We start from the raw sequence: 9,367 nt of genomic DNA, 5'->3' as shown, positions 1-9,367 counted from the left end.
TGCTTGTAGTAGCACATCCATTTCTGTCGGGGAAAAACGCAGACCTATTTTGGCTTGGTCCTGTTGCCATGGTGACTCCTCGTAATTTCTTCACTCTATTGTTCAGGGCTTTTTATAGTCACGTGGCACGCGCCTAACTCTGAGTCAGACAACTCAGAGTTGATTAAACCAACTCTTTTCAGCTGTTCTGAAACCGAAAACTCTGAGTTTTCCAACTCTGAGTAAGTCAACTCAGAGTTCAGGTCTGAACTCTGAGTTTGTTGAACCGCCTTCTTGAAATAGGCCCCTGATCTCCGTAGTCATCACAGCCCTTCCCTGGTTGTATGTATTATGGACCCTGTTATGTTGTCACATTGTTGTTTTTATTCCATTAAACCTCCTTTTTTGTACTAGCACCTGGGTCAGCCATCTTGAGTCCAACCCCAGTTCTCCCTCACCCTCCTGGTGAGGGGGACTAAACCATAACACCTTCCCTCCAAATAAAAGATTAGTAAGAGCCTGAGCACATCTGGACAACACCTGATCAGTGGGACATAGCCTACAGGACCACCAATACATGGGTTCTATCAAATGAAGGGGTATTTCCAAAAGCAGGGATGTGGTGGGAGGTAATCCAACCACTTTATCCTTCTTCTCAATCCAATAGACACAAACTAAACAAAAATCATAAAATTAATTTACTATACAAAGTACAAATTTGTTTTACTCAATTGTTTCTATGACCCATTTGACTCTAATTTGTTTCAATCAATTTAATGACTTTTAATTAATAACAGATTTGTCTGGATTCTTTTTACCAGAGAATTTTAACCAAAAAAAAAAGACTTTAATGTTGTGAACATAAATGTTTTCCTGTAGAAATGTAGAATGAAACTCCCTGCCATATGTTAAAAGAAAGAATTCCTACTTGACACTAAAATGGAGTTATAGTGCATTTATACTCCTGCTGAGTTAAGGCTGCATGGTGATGCAGTGGTTAGCGCTGTCACCTCACAGCAAGAAGGTTCCAGGTTTGAGCCCTGGCCAACTCTGTGCCTTTCTGTTTGCATGTTCTCCCTGTGCCTTTGTGGGCTCACTCCGGGTACTCTGGTCTCCCACAGTCCAAAAACATGTGGTTTAGGTTGACTGGTGACTCTAAATTGCCCATGGCAATGTGTGTATGTGTGTGTGTGTGTTTCTCTATGTGTCAACCCTGTGATAGACTGGTGACCTGTCCAGGGTGTACCCCACCTCTTGCCCAATGCCAGCTGAGACTGGCTCCAGCAACCCTCTTCAGGATAAGCGGTATAGATAATGGATAAAACATATATAAAATCTAACTAAACATTGTTGTAAATGTATTACTTAATTACAAGCCTTAAATAAAACAACACAAAAAAGCTGCTGTCATACCGATCCAAAACTTTTAGGTCTAAAATCTTACTTGGACCTGTAAATATTCTGCTGAGAAACATTAGTGCTGCTCTTTATTTGATTTTAATCTAATATTTAATTTTGAATGGAAGGTTTTGCAAGTAAACGTAAGCTGATCCCAGATCCTGAGTCAGCCAGGCTGTATTTGGAGTGACACCTGCAGAGGTCACACATGAGCTAAAACTCTGCAGGGAGAATAACGAGGAAATGGAGAGGGAAGAGAAACACACTAGAGAGAGGGACAGAGAGACAGCCAAACAGATTTTAGTCTACAAGCATTTACAAAGAGTTTTTTATGGACTGTTATTTTGTTTTTTGGGTCTGAGCAGCTTGCTATATAAAGCAATACAATAATAAAGACAGTGATATGAAGCATATGATTTGTATTAGTCATATAACTTTAGTCATTTCTTCATTTTGAGATTTAATATTGTCAATGCTAATTCATCTGCACTTAAAAAAGGAGAAAGGATTTCAGCAATTTCATGTTTTACACTGTGGTGGTTCTCTTCAGCAAAGGACCTGAATAGTTTTAATACCATTCCCACTGAACCTGACAGAAGAACTAAAGTGCAATGAAGCTGTGGAGTCAAATCTGAACCCTGAACATGGCAGGAAAATGAGACAGGACTAGGCCAGCCAAAACACTGTACCACAACAAAATTAATTTTTTTTTTCATTTTCCATCCCACTTCATTAGTCTAAAGCATATCCTGCAGCCGATCATTAAAATCCACAGAACTTTATTTTATACTCCAGCAGAGCTCCTAATGTTTCCAAACTTACTAAATATGTCAAGATGAATTATGGAGAAATTGTATACACTGAGAAACATACTGAATTTTTCCATTTGATATAATGGTTGTTTTGATGGAGGTTGAATATTTCATTCAATACAAGCGTTAAATGTTGTGGGTTTACATACAAAATACTGTATGTATGAGAAGGTGTCATGTAGAGAAGGGGTTTGTTCTCGTTTAGGAAAGGCTCCAGACTAACAGGAATATCAGATTTCAAGCTTCTTCAGTGAACTCAGTGAACTTTTCAGGGCCTGACATTGACATTACACTATTGCACCAGTAAACTCCACCCATCTAGTCCATGTAAGTCTAAACAAACATAATAAAATACTGCATTTGCAAACAGGATTTGACTCAGCCCAGGCACATGTATCAGTTAAAAGTATTTTTTTGCCAACCATGCTATTTTTTCAGTCACCTTCAGAGACCATGCATATTAATTTGACACTACTGTGACAAACCTGTCTCTAAACAAGTCCTGAATCATTCTTTTAACTTCTACTCCAGCATCTCAAGCCTGAAGACAACCAAAGTTGTACTTACTGAGAAAAAGTAACTCATTCACAGCACAATTCACATAAAACCATCATGACTACAATGTAATGTTCAGATTTATGAGGAGTCAAACATGTAATGTTTCTAGGATGGAAGAATAAAAATCATAAATTATCACACAACAACTTGACTCCCACAAAGTCTTTTTACAAATCTCTTTTACACTTCTACATAATTGTTGCTCCAAAGCTAACATCCAGCATCTTTCCCCTTCAGTATTGACAGTATTTCTGGACAAACAGACTCATGCACAAATTTGATTATGTTTTTTATGGTGTAATGAAAGTATCCTCTGCTCCACTGATACATTAAATCAGAGACTACCAGTTTAAGCATTAATCGTTTTATCTTCTCTCTTCCACTTAGAGTTTCATAAAAGATAAGGAATGATGCCCAGATTGTGTACTGTGTTTTGAGAGCATTCTACTTGAAAACTCTAGCATTAAGCAAAACTGAAGTCCTAGATGTTACATTTCATTTTCCATTTTATTATTTAAACTTTAAATAACCTGGTTAGTCCCTTTTAGGTTAAAAATGCTTTTTTCAATAAATGCCTGGCAGAGAAAGAGAAGCACAAAGCCAAATGGGTTTAAATCAAGGCATTATACCTAACATATAATTCGCATTAAAAACACAAATTATGCAGGCAATTTTGCAATATTATAGGGACATAAGGTTGCATAATACAGCTGCTCTGATGCTTTTGCTCTTCAATCCTGTCATTTCACTGTATTCTGCTACGTAAGAATATGACCAAAATAACCTACGTTGAAATTGTAACAACATTTTTTGCTTTTGTCAGTGGACATTTTATGTTGGTCTCCACGTGCTCACCTGCTTTGCAATGTCTGAAGCCTTGTGGCTCCGTGTCGACTTGTGTCCTCTGTTGCCCTGCACCGAAAAACACAGGAGACAAAAAAAAAAAAAGATTCAAATCACAAGTCAAAAACGTGTAAAATCACAGCTCTGCAGTTTCAACCTGCACTGTGAAAATGATCGAGACCCGTGATTGATTAGGACGTGTGGTGCGCGGTTTTGTCGTGCGTAGTTCTCCCACAGTGTGCCAGTACAAGCTGAGAACAGGACATTCTTAGTGGAACATTTTTCTGCTGTTACATGTCAGTGCTGTTGGGAGAAGGACCAGCTGGAATTTAGTCTAAGTTTTGTTTAATTTCATTATTTTTATCAGTGTTATTAGTGACACAAGCTTATTATATTTTATGGACAAAATATCAAGGACACTTATTTTTGTCATGAAGCATAATGACTAATTGAACTGAGGTTCTTTGCTTTTCTTAAAAAAAAACAATAACAACACAATCAGTATCAGAATCAGAACAAGCTTTACTGGCCAGGTGTGTTGAACACACAAGGAATTTGACCCTGGTACAGCGGCTCTCAATGTGCATGTACAATGTCTGTCATAAGGCAACGAGGAAACAAAAAGAAAATTAAAGTACTTATAAAATATATATATATGGGTACACACACATTTTGGGTGGAATTTACCAGGTACTGAACTGAGGGCTGTTGTTCTGTTATACAGTCATGGTTTTAGTGTTCATTACATAGATGTGAAGGATAGGAAAGAATACAGTATGTGTATAAATATAGTTTTGAAAATGTCTTTCTTTATTTTGAGATAAGTAAAATGCAACAGCCATTTACCATCAAAATGTATCTATTTAGAATGCAAAATAATGAAATGCTTCACTATTTCCCTTTCTGCCCTTCACGAAGGTCATAGCACAAAGTCAGCAGCAGCTGCAGCTCTGGCGCTGCTGGGGGTCTGCATCAGACTCAGGAGCACTGGTGTAAGGTGGAGTTGTTATCCACGCAAATCAACCATCCCACTATATTAATACAAAGTTCTATAAGCATATAACAAAAAAGCCAAGGAAAGCTGCATTATTCATCACTGCATTATTCCATGAACAGCAGAGTTTGCTAAAAACCAGAGTGATTTGACAGATTGTTCTTTGCAACATTTACTCATGAATATTTGTGTGCAGCAGTAGAAGTATGTCATACTACATTCTGGTTCCATCTTGCAGACATACAGCTCAAACAGTCCAAGAGTTTGCAAACATTTAAAAGAGGCTGAATAGATGGTTCCAACATCTGCTCTTATTTAATTTATTAAAATCCCCTTTGTACACAAAGTCTTGAAGGTGAACTTATCTACAATTCATGTTTCAACATCACTAACATTTGCCTTGGCCTGTATTTGATTCTTGGAACAAGTGTCATCCAACATGAAAGGTGTCCGATAAGAAACTTAAACCCACTGACCAAATAAATCTGTCACATTTACAACCAGAAAATTAGTACAGGCTGGGAATGTCAGCAAGATGGTCTATAAAACCATTTTCAGTCATCCTTGTTTGTTGGTGCTGTGGCTGACAAGGAAATGATTTTAATATTTTAGCAATCTCTCTGTCACACAAAAAGGTTTATCAGCTATGTTTAGCTCCTGTTCTCTCTATGTTATCACAGATTTAAGGAATACAAAGGGATTCAGAATACTTCACAGTGCCAGCGGCTTTAATAAAGCTAGTTTTTGTAGGCATCTTATGCTTTTCTGCCTCCTAAATACATAATGCAGGCAGCCTCTTTTTGCTCTGGGTAAAACTCAACCGGAAGAACCTGCACTGCTCCCCACAGAGCCCTGCTTCATTTGCTTTTTGTCTCTCCTTTCCTCTCTCCCCCCTCCCCATCTTCTCACAGGACTTGTGAACTCTCCATAAACCCACTGTTTCCCTTCAGAATGCCAGACTATCCAACATCAGTAGAACCAGAAATAAAAGCTGAAATAGGCAAAAACATATAGACAAGGAAGAAAGGGAGCGGAAGGGAAAAGAGAAGGACAGAGAAGCAAGCCACACTGTAGAGAGCTGAATCAGTGTAGCAGACTGGTGTCTTTTTTTCTCCTCTCTTTTTTTCATTTTGCTCTCTCTCTCTCTCTCAAATGATTCACAGTGGAAAGAAAAGGCCTTTTCCCTGTCCTCAGTTGAACTCCACATCAGCTTCCTGTTAGAAAGGCAAGAAGGAAACACCCAAAGCAACATGCGTGTGCACACACACACACAAATACACACAGAGGAAGGCCTTCACTAGTGGATTCTTCACTGCCAGAGAAATTAGGTCAAGCACATAAATGCTCTGCACTGAGATGTGCAGAGATTTTAAAAATGAAGTACTTTGGTGGGGACACCAGAGTAACAAACATGCATGCACAGACACACTTCTTGCATTTGGAAATACACAATACCTACACACTTTACTGTCAGCTTGTGGCTTGCCACATTATTAATACCAAAAAAAAAAAAAAAAAAACTGAAATAATTGGTGACAGACGCCCACTGCTCCTACTGTTCATACACCATCCATCTGTGCAGATTAGAACATGACAAGGTGGCTCTGACACACACACAATTAAAAAAACATTATGTGTATTTTAAAAAAAGGCTAGGAAAAACACCTTTTAAGTCCCCTCATGGGCAGGAACTAAAGCGCCACGTGCACACATTCTCAATATGCCAGATGACCTGATTAGGGAATGACAGGAGTCTCTGCGCGCCTCTACGTCAGGACAGGATGGGACAGCACAACGCACAACATTGCAGTATCACAACCCCACCACCTCCCACCCTCTGACCTGATATGCCCTTAAAGAAACAACACACCACATCACCATTGCATCCAATCAACTATTCATAGAAAGGCTGGATTGTTCTAAGCCTGATCTTGCCGTTTAGAGTTTCAATCAATTGCGTGAGATATGAGAGAGTGGGAGGGAGGGAGAGTGGGAGGAAGGATGAAGCTGTTCTGAAAGCAAATGACGGAGAATTTGGGTGAATCCAAGCCTCTTCTCTTCTCCATACTGGCCACTGCCAATATGGAAAACAAGAGTGCTCTGAGCTACCGGGTGGCAGGGTAAATCAGACAATAATCTCGCCAATTTTCACTCTGCAGCCATGCGCTTTCGTCTGTCCCACTGACTCACAGTGGAGAAATGAGCCCCAGTTCAATGTCTGAAGGCCACCTGTGTTTCTGCTCCATTTTCTCAAAGGCACAATGGCATTTTCCTGTTTATAGCAGTGACTGTGCTTTATAAACATGCAATATATCAGGGTATTAATACATCACTTAAAAGAGCTTGTTTGTGACTGAGAGCTGCAGCCAAAAGGTCATTGTGACCCTGTTCATATTCCATCTTCTGACCGTTCTGTTCCTCTTTCCAGTAAAAGGGTGAGAAAAAGAGACATGAAGCTGGAGAGAATGTGGTAATAGCACAACACCAAGCCTCTCTCAGCCAACACAGATCTTTTCTTGGGAAACACTGCTGCACGGCATTTTCGACTGACACTCCAGTATGAACAGAATCTTACCCAGCCAGCTTATAGTCAAAGCTATGACAGCAGAGACACACACACACACACACATGCATGCACATAAAGCAAAATACATGGTCAGATGTGCAGAATACCAGAGATGATCTGAAAGAACAAACAAAGCCTTAAGATAAAATGATAAATGTTTGGTGTGTGTGCCACTTTTACTGCAAACGTCTGACCTGAGCTAAGGGGTGCATAAGGTGCTGTGGGTAAAAGTTATCTCATAGGAATGAAGGATATCTATGGCACGGTCTGAGACAATTAAACTAAAAAGAGACAACACCTGAATCGCACAGATAACAAAAGAAATGTGGTCAAAATATAAATCGTTTTCACACGGTAAAAAATAAAGTAATCCTACTGCAAGGCAGTAATCTTTCTAAGTTATTTAATGCAATGGTCCATTTTGCTTTAGTTGCTCCAAGCAAGGTGATAGCCCAAATGATTTGTTTAAGGAAAATTTGAAATGTTATCAATAGATAGTCTATAGCCACAAGAGGATTTAGGCTACAGAATAAGTCTATATAAACCTAAAAACAACTTTCTTGTTCTACTCTGTAATGCAAAAATGTGCATCTCCTACGTGATGAATGCGCAGCTCCTTTTGTGATTGTCCAATTTGACATACAACGCCAAATAAATCTTATCATGCAGCAAGCTCATCTGAATTTCTCAAAGCAATTTAAGTCTCTCTTTTACAAATCATATTTAAGCATTTCAAAGAAGCTCACTGTACACCTGTGAAACAGCCAAGATCATCATAATACGTCCAGCCACTGCTGAGTTAGCTCCTCTCAGATTTCAGTGAATTAATTTCATCAAAAACTTCTCTGAGGGAAACCACAGTGACACATCAGGGGAAACCGCATAGCTCTACATACGTCCTCATGTCTCCCATACAGTGACTATCTCGTAGTGAACAGCTCGGGAGACGCCGCTTTTCCAATTAAATGCACATTTTAGTGATATCATCGCTCACTTGGACAGCGGTAATGTTTCCGCTGGACGAACGTGATGCTCCCGGCTGCCTATCTCTGTTTGCATCGGGGACAACAAAGGAGGAGATTATGCCTGTCTGCGAAGGGAAACTAGGGCACGAAAAGGCGACCTCTTTTCTTGTATTGCGACGGGGAATTTGCAGCTTGGCGACCATGTTATTTTCACGTAAAGACTATTAGATGTTAGGGCCTTGTTGTCAAATTTACAGACAATTATATTACGTTGCTAAGCTCTTATGACGAAGATGCGTGTTTTTAACAGCCTGCAAACTTCCCCAGAAAAGGACTGTGATCGTTTCAGTCGTAACATCCACTGAACCAGTATTGAGGAAATATAGCGCTGTATGCTTACGCTGAAAAAGTCCGTCCTCGTAATTTTTACGCAATTTACGCAAAGGTAAACCTCTAAAAATCGCCCAACAAAGACAAAATGGTACATATGAAGTCTACGCACCTGATAGGTCTTAAGTTCAAGTTGTAAGGTCTCTCCCTCTAGGGTGTCCAACTCAGTCTGCGGGCTTCATATTTCCTAGACGGTGGCACCTCTTCTCATTGTCTGGATCCCAAAATGAGCAGGAAATTAAAAAAAAACACACAATATTTGTAGGCTGAGAAGCATAAAGGGTAGTCATTTCGGATACAGTCGGGAGAAGGTCTCCGACAGTCGCTACTGGGCCATGAAAGAGTTGTGTTTCCCCTTCTCTAGTCTCTCTGTCGCGCCAACCATCCAACTCGGTTCAATAGGGACTCACAGGCTGCGCCGCGAGTCCTGCGCCGCCGCTAAACCAGATGCGTCAAGTTCAGCTGAGGTGAAGCCCCATTATACAACAAGCCTGGGTGTGCAGCAGCCAGCACTGTCGCTCCACTTATTTAATGTCTCCTAAAGGGGGGAAACACACACCACAGTGAAATATCTGCAAAAACTAGGCAGTGTTGAGATGATTATTAAAGGCTGTCCCACTCCCCTCCTCCTTCCCCACTATTTGCTTTTATGAACTTACCTGATGTCAGCCTAATGAAAAAAAATATGTTTTCACCCTGTCATTCATTTTTCTTTCGGCTGAAAATAGCCTAAAAACTACAGTACGTTATCATATGGGAATACTGAAGGAACAATACGATGCTGTTTTGAGATTAAAACTACAACAAAGTAAGACAAGGTCGCAATAAAGTCAGGCATTATGCACATTACAAGAACTTCACA

At 39.9% G+C, this 9,367-nt stretch overlaps 1 protein-coding gene across 2 annotated transcripts in view; it reads right to left on the bottom strand.

Moving 5' to 3' along the window:
- The window catches only part of LOC109960866 (peroxisome proliferator-activated receptor alpha-like), a 46,447-nt gene extending 37,369 nt beyond the window's left edge, over positions 1-9,078 (bottom strand). Inside the window, exons 1-2 of one of the 2 annotated variants that reach the window (XM_020601269.1) lie at positions 8,618-9,078; positions 3,603-3,659 (exon numbers count right to left, since the gene is read on the bottom strand). The gene's annotated coding sequence lies outside the window, so the exon portion shown is untranslated. The remainder of the gene's footprint in view (positions 1-3,602; positions 3,660-8,617) is intronic. The other variant, XM_020601270.1, reaches the window with a different exon arrangement.
- Positions 9,079-9,367: the final 289 nt, after the last annotated feature.

The sequence above is a fragment of the Monopterus albus genome, unplaced genomic scaffold (genome assembly GCF_001952655.1).
Source record: "Monopterus albus unplaced genomic scaffold, M_albus_1.0 scaffold51.1, whole genome shotgun sequence".
Classification (NCBI taxonomy): Eukaryota; Metazoa; Chordata; class Actinopteri; order Synbranchiformes; family Synbranchidae; genus Monopterus; species Monopterus albus.
Note: the sequence above shows the minus strand (reverse complement) of the source record. Positions and strands in the feature narration are given on the sequence as shown.